The 17394-nt window shown below is 40.4% G+C and overlaps 1 protein-coding gene across 16 annotated transcripts in view; it reads right to left on the minus strand.

Annotated features, from left to right (window-relative positions):
* Positions 1 to 17394, minus strand: part of RNF144B (ring finger protein 144B) — an 87156-nt gene that overhangs the window by 32419 nt on the left and 37343 nt on the right. For 2 of the 16 annotated variants that reach the window (XM_064423222.1, XM_064423169.1), the window contains exons 3-4: positions 15797 to 15930; positions 13755 to 13824 (exon numbers count right to left, since the gene is read on the minus strand). The exons of 13 other annotated variants lie outside the window; for them this stretch is intronic. The gene's annotated coding sequence lies outside the window, so the exon portion shown is untranslated. Of the gene's footprint in view, positions 1 to 13224; positions 13499 to 13754; positions 13825 to 15796; positions 15931 to 17394 lie in introns of those variants that run through there. One more of the 16 variants, XM_064423246.1, reaches the window with a different exon arrangement.

Below are 17394 nucleotides of genomic sequence, written 5' to 3' on the forward strand. Positions count from 1 at the left end.
GGGACACACGCTAGGGGAAGAGCTCAGGGTAACAGAGAAGGGTAGCCCCATTCAGCAGTAGCTGGGCTCTGAACCTCCCCTGCAGACCTGATCTCGTTCTCATCATCATCAGATCAGATGGCGATAACAATACCTTCCTCCAGTTCCCAGCCACTACTCTTCCTGTTCTTCCCCAACAGTTCAAAATGCGTTGTCCTCCCTCAAGATCTTCAACTATCTCCTCAACCTTATCAGCCCAGCAGAACTGACTTTTCCAGGTGCGTCAGGGAAGCCATGAAGTTCCACCTCAGCTGCTCTGAATTTTTATGGCTTTCACTTTGCTACACTTATCCCACAGATGGTCATTACTTAATTACACATCCATCAGTCCTCTTTACAGAGGATTAAAATTCCTATTATAATTACAAGTGAGTTGCCAATAGATTAGATTGAAAATTAAGCATCTTGGGTGTATGTGTTGTGCACGGGACGAGGGAGTCACTGAAGAACAAGTAAGGAGCAAAAAGTAAAACACAATTCCATATTTAGTTATATGAAAAAAAGTGATCAGAAATTAAAGTAAATGGAAACTTTCTGAAAAACAATGGACACTCATATAAATACAACACACAGTTAAACATTAAAAGCTTCCCTTGCATGCTTACAAACACAAACGACCTGTTCAGGAAAGCATCCCAAACAAAGCAAGAAATGCGTCATTGAAACTGTAGTGCAGCACCTCAACTCCGCAAAAAAAACCTCCACTGAACAGCAGCACAGGCTCCATGAGACGTTGTGGAATACTGATAAACACTTCTTGAGGGCATTCTAATCCAGAGAAATGTACTGGTCTGAATCCCGCACCAGCATGAATCATGGCAAGGAAGGGTCAAATCATGGCAAGGAATGCATAAACACTCAGGAACTCGGAAGATCCATTTTTTTTGTCTACTTCTATCAGCCACGTACACACATGCAGATCATTCTCCTTTAACACTGCACAGGATTTCCAGGAAATTGGACATCTTTCCTCAAATTGTATGCTGCTCAGCTCATAAGAACACTCATACTTCCCTGGCTGTGACCCTGATGGTGCTGATGCCACAGGATGAGGCAGGACCACAAAGTCTGAACAAATGTGAGCAAGCTGGGGAGGGTCAGCCCTGTGGGCTGTAAACTGCACAGTCACCAGGACCAGAGCTCGCCAAGCACTCAGACCTGTCTATGTTTCCATTCCACTCATCTGCCTGCGGACACTCGCTTTGTCTCTGGGAGGTGACAAAGCTTTGTGCTTTCTTGTAGCTCTGGAACATCTCAACGCTGCCCGTAAGCAAGAAAACATTAGAGTGTGCTCAAAGCAGAAAGGACTGAGAAGGGTAAGTACTAGCAGAAACACTAACAGAAAGCATGGAGATTTTAAGTGAAATACGAAAAACAGAAGAAAAGCACTGGAAGAAGGAATGAAGAACTTGTTTGCCTTCAGGGTCTCCTGACACTAGAGTGTCTGATGTCTAACCTTGAAAATTACTTCCTACCAGCAAATATCTGTACTACACCTGCTTCTAGACAGGTACCCATTGCAAATCCTGGCATTAGCATTCCAAAGTGGAAACTACTAACTCCCTGTGATGGGGGTGAGAGAGCAGCTGGGTGGGTGTCTGGGAGACAGTCAAGGCCAAGCCACCCCAGCTCCACAGAGGTATCAAAAATCGATGCAACCTACTGCTGAAATTTTCCCTGTAAGCAGGAATTTTAAGGTACCATCTTTGTTACAGTCACACAAAGGCTCACTTGAGCCTGCCCAGCTTCCTCAAACCATGACTACTACTGAAGAACAGAAGTTACTCTATAGATGCAATAAAGAAAACAAGGCAGGCAGTCTCCGGAGCTGCAACAATAGGACATTGCCTGCAACCAAGTCACTGTATTTAGCTAAAAAAAATGTGTCTGAATGTGACTTTCACCACTTAGAAACATCACAGATAATTCATTAAAGCATCTTGCACTGAAGCTGGAGGAGAATCAATGGAGTCAGTTCAGCACCACAAGTTATGCTTTCATTTTTCACCTGTTGCATCCAAACACAGCTCTTGGAGAAGCTACTTCAAGTCCTGTGCTTACAAACAATTCTGCTGAAGTTAGTAAAGCTGTATGCTTTTGCCTGCAATTAGAAGGAAGCCAAGAAATGCACCAGTGTGAGACCCATTGCTCCCAGAAACATTAATGGAACAAAAAGGGTCCTTAATAAGTTTTCCCCTATGGGTGTAAGGATACACGTGGGTCTAACACCTAGCACAGCACTTCCCTCTTTTACAAAAAAAAAAAAAAAAAAATCTAGCATCAAAACAAACTCACAGCATGTGTGCTACACTCCTATTTAGTGTACTAGCTATTTACTAAACTCTCTTGGAGGCACATTTGCAAGTACTGCAAGTAATTCTTTCTCATGCCCTAGAGATTTTTCAAGTAATCCACCCATTATGAAATTCCTTCGGTGCCATACAAAACCTGGTTTGACATTGTTCACTCAGGATTCTGTTGTTCCGTTGTTTCCTGTAACTAAGGCTCCAGACTCCCTCCTTAAAAAGTAAAATAGAAAAAGAAAACTAACTTAAAAACATGAGTGTTCAAAACCAACGCTAAAAATCAGGTCCTTGGAGAAAAAGAGCAATTACAGAAAGATTTTAAAAATGTAATAGAGCAGTATTAAGATAATGGGGTCAAATTACAAGATATAAACTGAGCTGTGACATTAGCTGTCAGAAACCCACATTTCTATCAATTTCAGTGAAATGTCATCATTACCAGTTTTGGTTACAAGTCCTTAGCTGTCCAAGCTCTCTCAAGACAATGTCATTCAAAATTCATTACTAAGACTGTTTTTTAAACTCAGCATCTCTGCTCAGAGGATTATTTTGAGTCACGTGCACTAGAGCTTCTGTGGTCTACACATAGACCACTAACCCACAGTGCATTAATTTCTCTTTATGATATGCACTGCCTACACAGAGCTCCCTATCCAGTCCACACAGCATTACTTATCACGCAGTGATCCAGTTAGGCTGTAAAACATATGATTAAAGCCACAATTTTAAAAAGCCTTCATCTTCAAGAATGACATTTAATCATATGTTTAAGTGCTCCTGTGTATCAAAGCCTGAATGTTCTGCTTTATTTAAATGAGGTTATTAAGAAGTTAAACAAGTACTTAGATTTTCTGAAATCATGGTCTCAAAAAAAGCAACCAGATCCACAAATAGAAGATCTCATTTTAAATACATTTTTAATATATTCAGAATTATTGTATTACATCTGAGCCTTAAAACAGCAAGCAGTTGATTACATGCGTGTACAAGGAGAACCCATTTCTGGATTACCATAATATGCTACCAAGCTGAAGCATTAGAGAGAATAAAAGCATTTCAATATCTGTTTTCTTTGAACAAGGCTTAAGAAAAGTCAGAGGTATAATATTTCATGACAGCTTTCTTCTAGTAAAATTTTTATTGTCAGAAAACTTGTTTAAAGGACAAGCAGCCTAAGTAAATGTGCTGATATATGAGAACATACCAAAGGCAATTTCTCTCTCTTGTTTTCATTGGAATGCCTGGGAAAAAAACTCCAAAACCTTGAGTTGCTGTTCAAGAAGCAGTAGCTATATGCAGTATTTTCATATCATACTAGCAACCAAACAATAAATATATCAAATACTTTTAAAGGAATGCAGTGGACTGACTGTAGTCATTCAGAATATGATCCAGATTTCTGCCAGGAATTTTTATACCAGCAATTTAGGATATTTAAAATACACATTGAATAGCTTCCCAAATATCACATGCACCCAATCATTCCAAAACATTCTAATAAACCAAAACACCACTAGAACACATATATATCAGTCTCCACAAGGCTTTGAGAATACACTTGTAGGATAATTTCTCTACTGTACTGTAATACTGTGAGGTATGAATAACTTTGAAAATTTAGAACACCAGTTCTTCACAGCAACTTCCTGTGACCCTATGTCTATATGTCCTCAGGGAAGTGAGGTTTTCTGCAAGAAGACCATGGATATTAAGTGAATATAGCAGAATATTTTCTTTTTCTGAAACAGAAATTGTGGTAATACTTTATAGATTTCCTTGCCATACTGCTTGAGAACAGACAAGAGGGGAAAAAGTGGGGGTTTCCCCCTTCCACTCCTAAAGAGCAGGAGAGTTCAAGAACAGGGAATCTATAAGACAATGGTGAAACAAATGCTGCAACTCACAGCTGAAGGGAGCTAGGAAAAGTACTTTTGGATCACTTAAAGATAAAAACATGTCAACGAAAATAGAAATAACTTAGCCTGTTATTAAACAAATGCACAACCAAAACATGGTATTTGACTCTTTCCAATACCGACAGGAGCCACACCATGGCAATACTCATGGAGTCCATGAGGATGGGAGCAAGCCATTCTGCATGGGATGAGGTCAGACCATACTGCAGAAGCCACCACTTTCACTCAGTTCTGTGCCTGAAACTAGCACGTATCAACGTGCAGGACACAGCTCTACCAACACTGGCAGGCTGGAGAGCTTCCTGCACCAGATCTACTGGATGTGAGTGCTGGGCAGGCCTGTGGGTTTCCATCTCGGGGTGACCCAGATGTATCAGGCTTACTGTGCTGAGCAGTGGGATGGTGCTGGCCCCAGGCACAGGCTTATGGTGACCTCCTGGTTCTGAAGGATGTCAACAGCAGGATTCTCCTCAGGTTTTATGTTCATCCTGCCCACAGTGCTCAGCAAAGTTGATCAGCACAAAATGCAGTGAAACAAAATGCAGTCAGACAAGAAAACTAAGAGTGTTTTGGTATCAAACATTTCCAAATATTTCCAAAACATATTCAAACAACAAAATTATACGAAGTGAAATTCCAAGTACTGGTTACCAGGTCTGAGATTAAAATCTAAAGCTTTTCTAAATAACATCCTCTGTTCTTAATGACACTATGCAACATATGTTAATGCTAAGCTACAAGGAATTTCCACCCAAACTAGTTTGGTGTACTTTACTTTTAACATCCTGTTGACAAGAGGTAATATACCACTATTAAATAAAAACACATTCTTCAAAATGACAAATGATAGATCTTTGTTTCAGACCACATGAAGGCTTTTGGTAACTGTGGCATTTACTAAGTAAAAGGAATTGACCTTTTGGGAGGTCAAATGGGTTGATAACTTGGCTAGCTGTCTCTGCTGAAACAGGAATAGAAAGTCAGATGTAACAATTTGCCTTTGACACAGAAAAAAATGTTTATTTTTGTTAATCAGATAACAAAACCTTGGTTTTATGCTAAATCCCTGAGCTGGAATGTTTACAGTTTAGATAGGATGTGTTCAGAAGACATTTGCAACATTGGCCTGTTCTAACATAAAAGATTTTTAGGAAATACTTGTAAACAGACATTGTTAAAGTGAAAGCAGTGGAAAACAGAATGTACAGAAAGCCATCTATTGAAAAAAAATTAACGTGTGTTTATTTTTGGAAGGGGTGATCTGAGAATTTTTCTTTCAGTGCCTGCAATAAGATGACACCTTTAACATTTGTCATGTAGTTTTGTTAAGCCACTGAAAGTGCAAACTTGCAAGAATATGGTTCTATCGACTTTTTCACTGCAAGCATTGAAAAGCACTTCTAACAACTTTAGATTTACATCAACAAAAATAACAGAATAAGTTGATTTTATAAGTTGATTTTCCTCCTATGATTTTTGTGTGACTGCTCAGTGAACAAAACTAATACATATAATATTTTAATCTGCCCCTATCTAATCTTACAGCCAAATACACTGCTCATTACTATACAGTAAATATATTATTTGAGGTAATCAAAATAAAATAATTAAAACATTTAAAACTGCCCTTGCTCCAAATGTATCTCAATGACTTAGAAAGCTTACCCAGTGGTAACTTTCAAGTCTTAGCTACAAGGGCAGTCAGTGAATTAAAGACTGGGAGTCAAATCTGAGGATTAGACCTTGGGGAAGTCACTGACATAAGCCTTTGCCATTAAGAAAACAACATGAACAGCTACTGACTGTGCTGAAATTTGGCAAGAAACAATAGTAGAGGTTTGGACCCAGACATGAGGCTGTTTTGAAATGAAACACATTTACTGAAGTAACTATCAGTACTGCTTTTCCTGACTGGTAGTTGAACTAGTCGGAGTGCATGCCTAAACCGCTCCTCTGACAGCTCCTCAACGAGTCCTTCCTAAGGCAACTGGAGATGAGGAAAGGACAAGTTCCAACTTGTCTATGGCCTGATAGGCAGAGGCAAAAAAGTAGAAGTAAACACCAGTAACAGTCCCCTGACTTAGCATCTCTCTCCTTGTACTCTGAGTACTCACATTTCATCTCCCTCTTTCCCAGCCCAGCATTCTGGGAGAGAGGTCCTGGGAGGAATTCTGCTGCAGGCAATTCCTTCCATATTGCCTACTGCTCCAGTGTGGAGGAGCCCCACATTGAATTTGGGGCACCTCTAACTTCTGATAGGCCTCACATACATGTTGCTGAACAGCAGATACAAACTATGCTGGAATAGCAAAAATAAGTAGTCTTATACTCTTGACTAACTTTAACAGACATGTATTTTTAAAACAACTGTATATTCCCATTTTTAGAAATAAACATTTTTAACACACATTATCTATTTTACTCTGCATTTTATTAACAGTGTAAGACAAATACAACATTTGCTTAAACCTGAGAAAAACGCTGTTTGGCTGATGACACTGTCTATCACACAAGACAATGCTGTCTCATTGCTGCCCTGCCCTCTCCCACCCTATTTTCCACATTCCCCTTCTGTCTCTGTGCTTCAGGCTCCAAGCATTCACAAGACTTTTGCCTGAACTGTGCCAAGCATAGGGAACACAGTTAGATTCTCAGGGGCTCTATGCAACTACTTAGAAATCCAGATGTTAGTACAAGACATGTAATAAACCAGAAGGGTCCATCAAACGCAGTAAGAGGTTTGCATTCATCACTCCCTCACTTCTACTCCAAATTTCAACACTCATTACAGAAATAATTACAAGGGAGAACAGCAACCTGTAAACATATGAGATTTCAGCCTCAAGTGCCTCAGCCTCTGCTAACAGCTGGCTAGGTCTCTTCATGATCTTAGCCATGCAGTCCAAGTCCTGCCAAGGAGTGTTTCCAAGGAATTCTTTTCAATGGACCTGTGCATTATGTGTGCAAAGATAAGCAACTGGGAGCTTATCTTTGAAAGAACTTGCCCCACCTCCCAAACTCTCAGAAAAATTACTAAGTAGGACTGAAAAGAACTCATAGACTTGTTACATTATAGGATTACAGTCTTACAGAAACCTTTCTAGAAACTTTCTGCTGGCTGGTCTTTTAATTATGACCGTGACAACTAATGCCCATAGGCAAAACAGGCATTTTGGCCTCATTGTCGTGGAACTGGGAGAAAAGAGAAGAATTCCTGACTTTCTACTATTCTTCACAAGTGTATGTTTCCTTGATTTGTTAGTCCATCCTCCCAAAATGTGATAAGCAAAGTTAACAAGGGGGCTGAAATTGCTCAAGCCATGCACATTGATTGGGTATTTCCAACAAAAACACTGATCAATCCTAAAAATACATGTCCTCATAGTAGTATTGTCTAAATTATGTACATGTATGTGGCTTCTACTTCACTCCTGCCAAAGGGCATGATTGCCTTTCCCACAGATTTTCTGTGGCAACTGTGATGAAGAATCCTCACCACTGAAACCATCAGGGCAACAGTGGAGAGGTCAAGAGGGTGCAAGATTGCATCTTCTCCATTGTGCAAAATTTCAGCAAGCAAGTTGTTGCTGGCCCTGTGGATGTTATCTTAGCCCTAAAATGGGTAAACCCCATGGGGAAGAGTTCCAGTATCAGTGGTTGGCAGAGCACCCACTGCTGTGGAAAATGTTCCAGTGACTGCAATGGTAAACAGCCCACAGGATCAGCTCCATTTCCCCAATGACTACAGCTTTGAAACCCTCTTTTTTTGAAGGGGGGGAAGACTGGCTTGTTTTCCTTCATCATCTCCCCACCTCCATCAGAATGCTTCAAAAATTAATCACAGGCAGAACATATGAACTCTCCTACCTCCTGCTCAGACATAACCAGTGTCAGCCTGTGTGTCACTGCTTCTACTTAATTCTGGAATTTTCTTTGCATGCAAAGGATTAGCCTGGATGCTAGTTGTCATGAAATGTGTTTTGCCTTCTATGTACATAGGGATTTAGAGCGTGCAATTTTGAACTATTTGCAGCTATATATACACATGTGCAAATAAATCTCCCCCATGCCACAGCAACATACAGTACATAAGAGCGTAAGCAGAGGTAGCCTCGAAGGAATCGTTTCAGTCCCCAAAAACAGATACAGCTCTTCTGTTCCCATGATTTTTCCTTTTTTCAAATATATAGAACATATAAATGTTTTCAGATCTGCAAGTTTCGTTCCTGTCTATCTGAAATTCAACAGTTTGTATAACCAGACCTGAATATAATCATAGCCTCTGTCAGATACCCAATGTCCACTCCTTCAGTAATGACTCACATCTTATACTTTCCATCCTCTCCTCATTTTTACAACAAAGCAAAAGGCAGAAAAGCTTGCAACAGACAGAAATATACTGACAGTCTCAATTAAAGGGCAGAAGCATGAGCATGACAGTAAAATGGTAATTTTTCCTTCTAATAAAAAGTGATTCAGTATTCTGTCTCCTAACCAGCATCTGGACAAACTAGAGAAGTGGGTGCATAAGAACTAAATGGTTCAGCAAGGCCAAGTGCAAAGTGATGCACCTGGGTCAGGGCAATCCCAGACATGGGTACAGAATGTGAGAAGAACTCATTGAGAGCTTCTCTGCCAAAAAGACTTGGCGGTGCTCGTGGATGAAAACTTGGACTTGAGCCAACAGCATCAGTGTTTGCAGTCCAAAATGCCAACCACACCCTCAACTGCACCAAAAGCAAAGTAGACAGGAGATCAAGGGAGGGGGATTCTGCCCCTCTACTCTGCTGAGACACCACATGGAATTCTGAATCCAGCCCTGTGGTCCTCAGCACAGGAAGCACATGGCCCTGTTTAGAGCACGTCTAGAAAAGGGCAACAAAGATGATCAGAGGGCTGGAACAACTCTCCTCCAAAAACAGGCTGAGAAAGCTGGGATTGTTCTGCCTGGAGAGGGAAAGGCTCCAGGAACACATCAGTGTGGCATTCCAGTAGCTAAAGGGGATCTATAAAAAAAGAAAAGTTATTTTTACACAGGGAGATGATGACTGAACAAGTGGAATGGTTTTAAACTAGAAGAGGGGAGATTTACATTAGGTGTTAGGAATAAATTCTTTCCTCAGAGGGGTAGTGAGACACTGGAACAGACTGCCTGGAGAAGCTGTGGATGTCTCATCCTTGGAAGGTGAGGTTGGATAGCACTATGAACAACCTGGTCTAGTGGAAGGTGTCCCTGCCTATGGCAGGTAGGCTGGAACTAGATGGTCTTCAAGGGCCCTTTCAACCCAAGCCATTCCATGATTCTATGCTCTCTTGTCTCTCCTTGCAACAAAAAGCATTTATAACAAGTACCCCTGATGGCAGTGTCTACAACAAGCTCAGGAAATACACAGGAAGAAACTCCATGCAGGGAATTTTTTCTAGTGTGCATGGATCCAAAAGACAGATTCATGTGTACCAAATCATTGTGCTTGGTTCTGGCTGGCATTGGGACTCCAGAGATATTGACTCACTCAGAAGGAGCAAGGATGCCAAGTTAGCCCAAGCTCCACCAAAACTGGAACTGTGCTTGCAGGAACCAAGGAAAGTCAAAGCAGAAGGTAAACTGGTGACCTTTCTAACTACATATTATGGGTTTTCTCTTGCAGGCTGAGCAGGTTCCCCGAAAAATATAGGAAAAAATCACACAGATGTTGGGCAACTAATGACCTTTTTTCATTATTATAATAGAATAAAAGAAACCAAAAATGAGAAACACATATGTCATTGTACGCAAGTACCAATACATACAAAGAGATCTAGTAAACTCCAAAAACACAGTTTGTTTTTTTTGTTTTACATAGCTGCATTTTTTTTAATTTGAAAGTATGTTTGCAATGCAATTAACCTAGTTATGCTCTGGAGCCTAAAAATTCCTACTTGGCACCTCTGTTCCTCCTGGAAGACTAGGAGTTGGAAAAGTTCTACTTCAGCAGGAAGGGAAGGATAAGGACCTTTGTAATTTGAGATACTTTTTTTTTTTTTTTTAGTGTTTTAGTATCTCCTAGCAGTGACCTACTTTATGAATGTAAAGCCCACTCAGTTCCCACTGAGCTGAAACCATTTAGAAGAGACACAGAACGATTACTGAACACTATTTTCTTACTGATCAGCACAAAGTTATTTGGCACAAGCATCTCTGTAAATGTTTGTCCAAGACTAGGTAAATTTGCAGTGTATGATGGCCCTCAGACCTGTGTTTCTGTCAAGTGAGAAGGCTCATAGTCTAGCACTGCAGCTCAGCTATGCTTCAGCAGAAATACAGAATGCTAGAGGCTGAGCTTAAAATCACTGCTGCCTTTCCCTTTGAGTCTGTTCTTTCTTGTTTTGTTCAATGTTTCCCTTTGCAAACCAAAAGAAGATTAGTTTTCAAATGGAATTATTGTAAGGGCAAAGAAGACAATTTGTGAAGTGCATTATACTGGGCTCTGTTTTGGCATGGAGAAACCAGAGGAAGAGGAGGGAATGTACTCAGCTCTGGGCAAGTACCAGAGGAAAAGCACAGCTCCAGAATCACTTTCAGCCTCATGAAGCTGAAGGCAAAGTCTGATTTAGGATATGCAAGGAAGTCTGATGGACTCAGCTCACAGTGACACTGGCAGCCTGCCACAGTATTCTGTTCACGTGTGCCTGAGATATCCATGGGCCCAGAGCTGTAATTATGGTCTCAGATATCACAGTACTACTAGCCCAGGAGATATTTATGGATCTGATCCGTACAACCTATAGGCACTGTGAAGTTTCAGGCACATTCAAGAAAACTCCCCACTCCAGAAGAGGGACAGCAAGTCTGTAGCAGCTCTTTCAAGCTACATCAAAGCAACACATTCCACTAGGTCTCACCACTGAAAGGTCTGAACAGGGTTAACTGCAGGCACAGGGCTCAGGCTCACACCACACAGGACAGCAGAGGCATACTAATGAGCTGTGAACCAGGTTAAGCATTAGCACTGCTTGTTTCCCATGGAGTGGCTTGCTGATTCTCACAGTTGCATTTTAAGCTCACAATAATAATATGGACAAGTACATACTTTCCTCTGCGAAAAGGTAAAGGCCAGACAACTACTTCCATGCTATTTATTTCTAGAAAGCTTATGAAGCATTTAGAGAATAGAGTGCAATCCAAGAACCTAGCTAGAGAGAAAAAAGCTCCCTTTTGTTTGCTATTTATATTGCTAACTTTTGCCCCAAGGGATACTATCACACAAACAGAATCACCAAAATGTCACATCTGTGGGAAAGAAGCCCACAACCACCAACGAGGTGCATGCAGAATATACCTCAGCATGGGGAGCAGAAACTATTGCAGGTTGCAAAATGCTAGTTCCACGCGAAGCCTAGGGAGGCTTCTGTGTCCTTGTGTGAGCAGACAGGACTTAGTGTGAAATATCCCCATCAGACAGTAAGATGCATGGGAGAAAAGGAGCCTGATTCTCATCACACTTACTTGGCTCTGGAGTAGCTCTGGTTTAGTGTGAAAGAATACCTCCACTTTACTACAGCTTTAGACACTCCGCAGACACACACTTCTCACATCCATAATCTAAAGCATTACTTTCAGCAGCATAACTGCAGCCATGCAGCCTCATCAATGTGCAGTATTTTCTCCAAAATAGCTTATGTTCATTGATAGAGGGGTTTCAGTCACTTTCATGCTAAAGCAACAACTCTGACACCCACTCACATTCAGGCACAGACAAGTCCTATACAAGACAAGCATCAGGAAAATTTGTTTGTTTTGAAAAATATTTAAGAACAGGATTTTGAAACTTCTATTTCCGTAAATATTGGAATCCCAAACCCAGTGCCTGCCCTTAACGGAGACCACTTGCCCTTCAGGCTGAGGGCAGCCAAACGTATCAGATTGCTCTGCCTGCTCCCAGGCAGTTGGAAAGCTGCATGGGGGTATTTCAGTGACAGCCTGTATCTCTGCTAAAATTTACTTCTTTAAAGCATTTGGTGTCTATTGACCAAGAGGATTCAAAGCCACCCTGCAATGCTTTCTCTACTATAGTAATTCTAAATATTTTACAACTTACAGTGCTCTCTGAAGGAAGACATTTGATATTGCTGTATGCAGTTAAGAAGCAGAGTGCTTTTGTATTACAGAAAATACAGAGCTTTAAAATAAATTAAGACTGTAATATCTTCATTACTAAAGCTGCTTTGCACTGAAAAAGCCTTATGATGAGAAAGCAGTGCAAACATTCCAGTAAATGCAGTTGTCTATTCTCAGCATCAAAAAAAAAAAATTTAAATGCAAACTAGAAAACTAAAGTATGCTATATTTTGTATGTGCTTACATAAACAACATAACCCTAAACCCTGATCAGATTAGAAGTGTACATTAACACGGATTAGAAGTTAACACATGTACAATACAGATGAACGTTTTTTCCTTCCTGATACCAGCTGCATGAAACTGTAGCAGAAGAAATGTCTTTAAACCAGGAGGAAGTATCAGCATTTTAAATTCAGGCTTCCACCAGCTTAATCAGGTATTTTTTCAGTATGAAAGAAGTTCTTCTATTTATACTAAAACATATGCCATTTTAGCAACAGCCTTTCACACAAATATATCCTAATTCTGAAGCATTTTTAAACACACAGATATTTCTCCAAAAGTTACACTGACAAAAGTCATTTCACCCTTTTGGGAAGTACTTGACGTCTATTTATTTTCAGCCTTTTAACAGTCAGGACGTCAAGCTCTCCTTCTGCCTCATCTCTAAGCGCTACATAGTTTGATTTTAGCCAAACCACAAATAACATTTATTGTAGCTATTTAATCATTCTAGACCTTACCTTAAAAAAAAAAAAAAAAAAAAAAAGGCAAGCCTTTTCCACTTTCTTCCATTAGAAGCAAATGCTGGCTTTCTGTTCTTTGAGGGTATCCTCTGACAGAAAGCTGTATTCCAACATACCTTGAAGGGAGAGCAGCGCTCACTGCCGGCTGTGTGACTTTTCAGGGGCTGCACAGGAGCCGGGCATTCCAAGAGCCGCGGTGTCACAGAGCCCCGGAGCTCGCTGGCTCCCACACGCCCGTCCTCGTCCCTGGCTGTCTGACAGCCGAACACTTTTTAGGGCTGCAGCAGGGCTCGTCTCCCAGCCCCTGTGCCACTCCGAGAAATCATCCCCTCCCTGCTATTAAGTGCACGCTGCCATGATATCCTACACGCGCGTCACAGCCCGCATGCAGCGGCTGTGGGAAAGCTGCATTTATTTGTACAGGAAGCTTGAGCACAGCACTTCCTACTTCCCATCCGAGACTCAATTCAGCCGCAGGTGATTCCTGACAGCCGGGCAGCTCCCAGCCAAGGCACACCCTCCCCTTCTGCTGTGGGTCTCAGTGCAGCTTCCGAGCACGGCTCCCATCCGAGCCCCAACAAGGGAAAACTGAGAGCAGCGAGGCTGTAGATGTGACACTCATCAAAGCCCTCCCAAATTAACCTGCCTGGGGAGAGCAGTTTGCATAGCAGCTGATGTCTGAAACCTCGCTGGCTTCTGCTTGTGAAAAAAGACATCTAAAAAAAACAAACAAAAAAAACCCCTGATGTCTTCACGTTGGAGGGGAAGTGAGCAAAAATCTAAACTCAAAAGTAAAGTACCCGTGCAATTTCAGATCTGAGTGTTTAATGATTATGGTGTTCGTCTCATTCTGTCAATACTAAAATTTCACTCTTTAAGCTGTCCCTGTGTGCAAGAGGGGTTGGGAATCCTGCAGTTCCGTATTCCAGACCTAAGGGTGTGATTCACATCAGCCAAGTAGCAGGAGAATATCTAATTGTGCCACATGACACCAAACCCTCAAGAACTTTTCCTGCTGTAGGAAATGCACCACACCCACAGATAAGAAATATAGATATATCAGAGTGCAGAGAGTGCAGAAAAACAGAAGGAAGTATAAATGTTAATCTGCAATTTTCTTATGATGAAATAAATTTACTTTGTACTTCATGCAATCATTGCTGGCATTTTGCCTTCAGTACTTTCCTGTGAAAAATTATATATAGGCATTTCTTCCGGGATGTATAAAAGCTCACAGCTGAGCTTTTAGTTATTTTCAGACAATTATACTGCATCAGATTAATTTAAGGAAAAAAAAAAAGCTTGTGCAACTTTAATTCATCCTGCTTGCTGAATTATTCCTTTATATTACAGCTTTGCTTGAATTACCATCATATACTCTTTTCTTCTCAGAATAAGTAAAAACTTAGAATTTATCTATTTAACCCTGGGTGTTATAAATAATGTTAGCTATAGTTATATAATATATGTATAATTTATATAATTTATATATACAAATTTTATATATTTATGTATTATTTATATATATTTAGGGAGGGAGGGGATAATAACCAGAAAAAATATAGCTGTTCCAACATGTGGGATCTTGTTGATCCTTATGGTGTTCATCAACATGGTTACAACAGGATTAGGCAAACTAGGGCCACGTCACATTTACTGCCACTTGAGCTAGCAGAGCATTCCCCAGCAGAAGTAGACATACATATTCTCAGCAGTGGCCAGTCCTAGACAAGACTCAAGAAACACTGAAGGCTCAGAGCTATTTTTTAGGCTCTAGAGCAGTATGGAAAACATGGAATTCTTTGGAAAACTTTATGAGTAAAAAACAATTCTCCTTCTCTGGTCAGATTTTTATCCTTCTTGTTCTGTTCTAGTATGAAATAGCTTGAGCCTCTATACTACTCTGTTCACTACCTTCCCTCTGCTTCCAGCTCCTATATTTTCCTCCTGCAGCTGCCCCCTTTGCTACTCTGCCTCTATCACACAAGTACTTGATAGGCCACAGATGAAGCTCAGCAGGAAAACTCTCCCTGTGCTCAGCCCCTGTGCTCAGCACCACAGCACGTGAACAGCAAAAGGCAATTATCTCGAGGAGGAGAGTGGTGATAGAGGGAGGATGAAGGAAATCACGTCATCCATGCAGGTGGGAAAAATAGCAGGGCAGTAAGTTCAGAAGCAGAGCAGGGCAGCTGCCAACAGCAGAGTAGCAAAAGTAGCATCTGGTTTGGTACTTACTCCTTGCTGGCACAACAAAACAAAAACAAGCTTCACTGAAGTAGCCTCCACCAGTGAAGAGACAGAACTACAACAAAGATTACCTATCTTCCCTTCAGGTATGATGAGGCCAGCTTGTATCTGGGGGGCATGTTCTTTTAAACTATAAAAACTAGATTTAGTACATTAAAATGCACAAGAATTCTGGAAACTTCAGCTACAAACATCCCATCGTATTTTTATCCCATTTCCTACTACCTCCATGCAAGTTATAATGTGATTGCATAAACGTGCAAAACTGCTTACAACAAAATTATTTCCTTTAGCCATCACAAAATTGGTGAGAAAAATAATGCTTCTCAAGACATTTAATTAACTGGAAATGTTAAGATATGCTTGTTTCAAGCACTCTGCTTTTTGGGTATCAAATCCTAAACTGTGGGGCCCGGATTTACAGGCCAGACAATCACTTACTGATGCTCTGTGGACAGCTGGCTATGCCTCTGCTTCCATCTTCTCTTCAGTATTTGCCCCTACTTTTGTGCTTCTCCAGGATCTCCACAGCAAAGGGGAGCTGAAGGTGATGTGGCACTGTGCAGGAGCTCAGGCTACAAGGAGATGATCAATACTGATGATTCTTTCAATTGCCATCACCAAAAGACGTGAGCTGGACTTTTATGAGCTCTTCTGTCAAAATGATTTCTCTTCCAGCTGTACCTCGAGCCCAGGTACTTCACAGTTTCTCAGAAGCACATCTTGGAAGCTAATTTTATGAAGTGTTATGAGTCATGCTAAAATTGCTACCCAGCTCAAATCCCTGAATCTCTTACCCGGATAGATTGGCTTCCTTTCTGAGCCAACAAATAGAAAAGAAGTTCACATTGTCACACAATTCCAGACAAGGCACAAGCTAAAGTTCTCCCCATTTGCCTTCTTCTTGGACAGCTGTGATAGAAAGCACAAAACTGAAAGGGTCCAATTAATTTTTTGGACATGCTTAACTGATGCTTTTATACCTCCAGACTAGGGGAATAGCTGAGCCTTTGAGATGTCAAAATGCAGTATCACTGGAAACTTTTAGTTGAGTTACTAGCCAGAATAAGAATAAAGGCTGGCATAGTTAATTACTAACATGGCTGTGTCATCCTTGCAGTGACTCGAAATACTTCAGAAATTATTAAGCCACTCTTCATTAACTGAAATTACTAATTAATTTTTGACATAGATGGGTAAAAAAGTAATAGCATGACCAGTGAAAAGATCACTGACATCCCACAAACAAAATACCATTAACAGCAAGTGGAAACACTGAGTTAGTGTATAACTAACAGTTTCATTGTAATTCTACATAAAGAAAATAGGACTAGTTTATGAGGGAAAAAAAAATTAACTATCCTGTTTCACCGTTTTCAACTAAAAAAAAACTAAATCACCTGAACAGCAATTGCTATACATATGTGTAATATTAAAAACAGGTTTTATAACAAGCTTTTTAAAATCAGAGCCTCACTAAAAAAATTAGTCTTTATCAATTTTATTTAGTGTACATGCAAATAATCCATTTCCCTATGGAAAAAGAAAGTATTTGTAGATGTAAGAGAGACAGTTTCACAACAAAAATAGATACTAATGAGTAACATAACCAATGCTGAAAACAAAAGAGGAAGGGGTTTTGTAAAGGGAGTATACATATATTATCTGAAGTTGAAAGTGTGACGCCCCTGATGTCATGGACTATTAATAGTTGTCTTCAATGGAAACTATTTTAAAGGGGAATTACATCATTAAAAAATCATTTGCGATACCTTCATAAACCAAATGTTTTAAAAAGGAATCTCTATTCCATATATGTATTTATACAACCACACAATGCTAGAAATCAGATGTCAGTGCAGAAAAACACAGAGCTATGCAATATTTTGCATGCAGACAAGCTTTAATCAGTACAGCTACAAGAAAATCAGGACCACATCTTTTCCTGTTTAAATAACCCTATTGTTCTACAATTCTGACTTGGTATGCTAGTCACTCCCTGACAAACCAGGCTTGAAATCTTCATTAATCCCTTTAGC

Source organism: Passer domesticus, chromosome 1 (assembly GCF_036417665.1).
Source record: "Passer domesticus isolate bPasDom1 chromosome 1, bPasDom1.hap1, whole genome shotgun sequence".
Classification (NCBI taxonomy): domain Eukaryota; kingdom Metazoa; phylum Chordata; class Aves; order Passeriformes; family Passeridae; genus Passer; species Passer domesticus.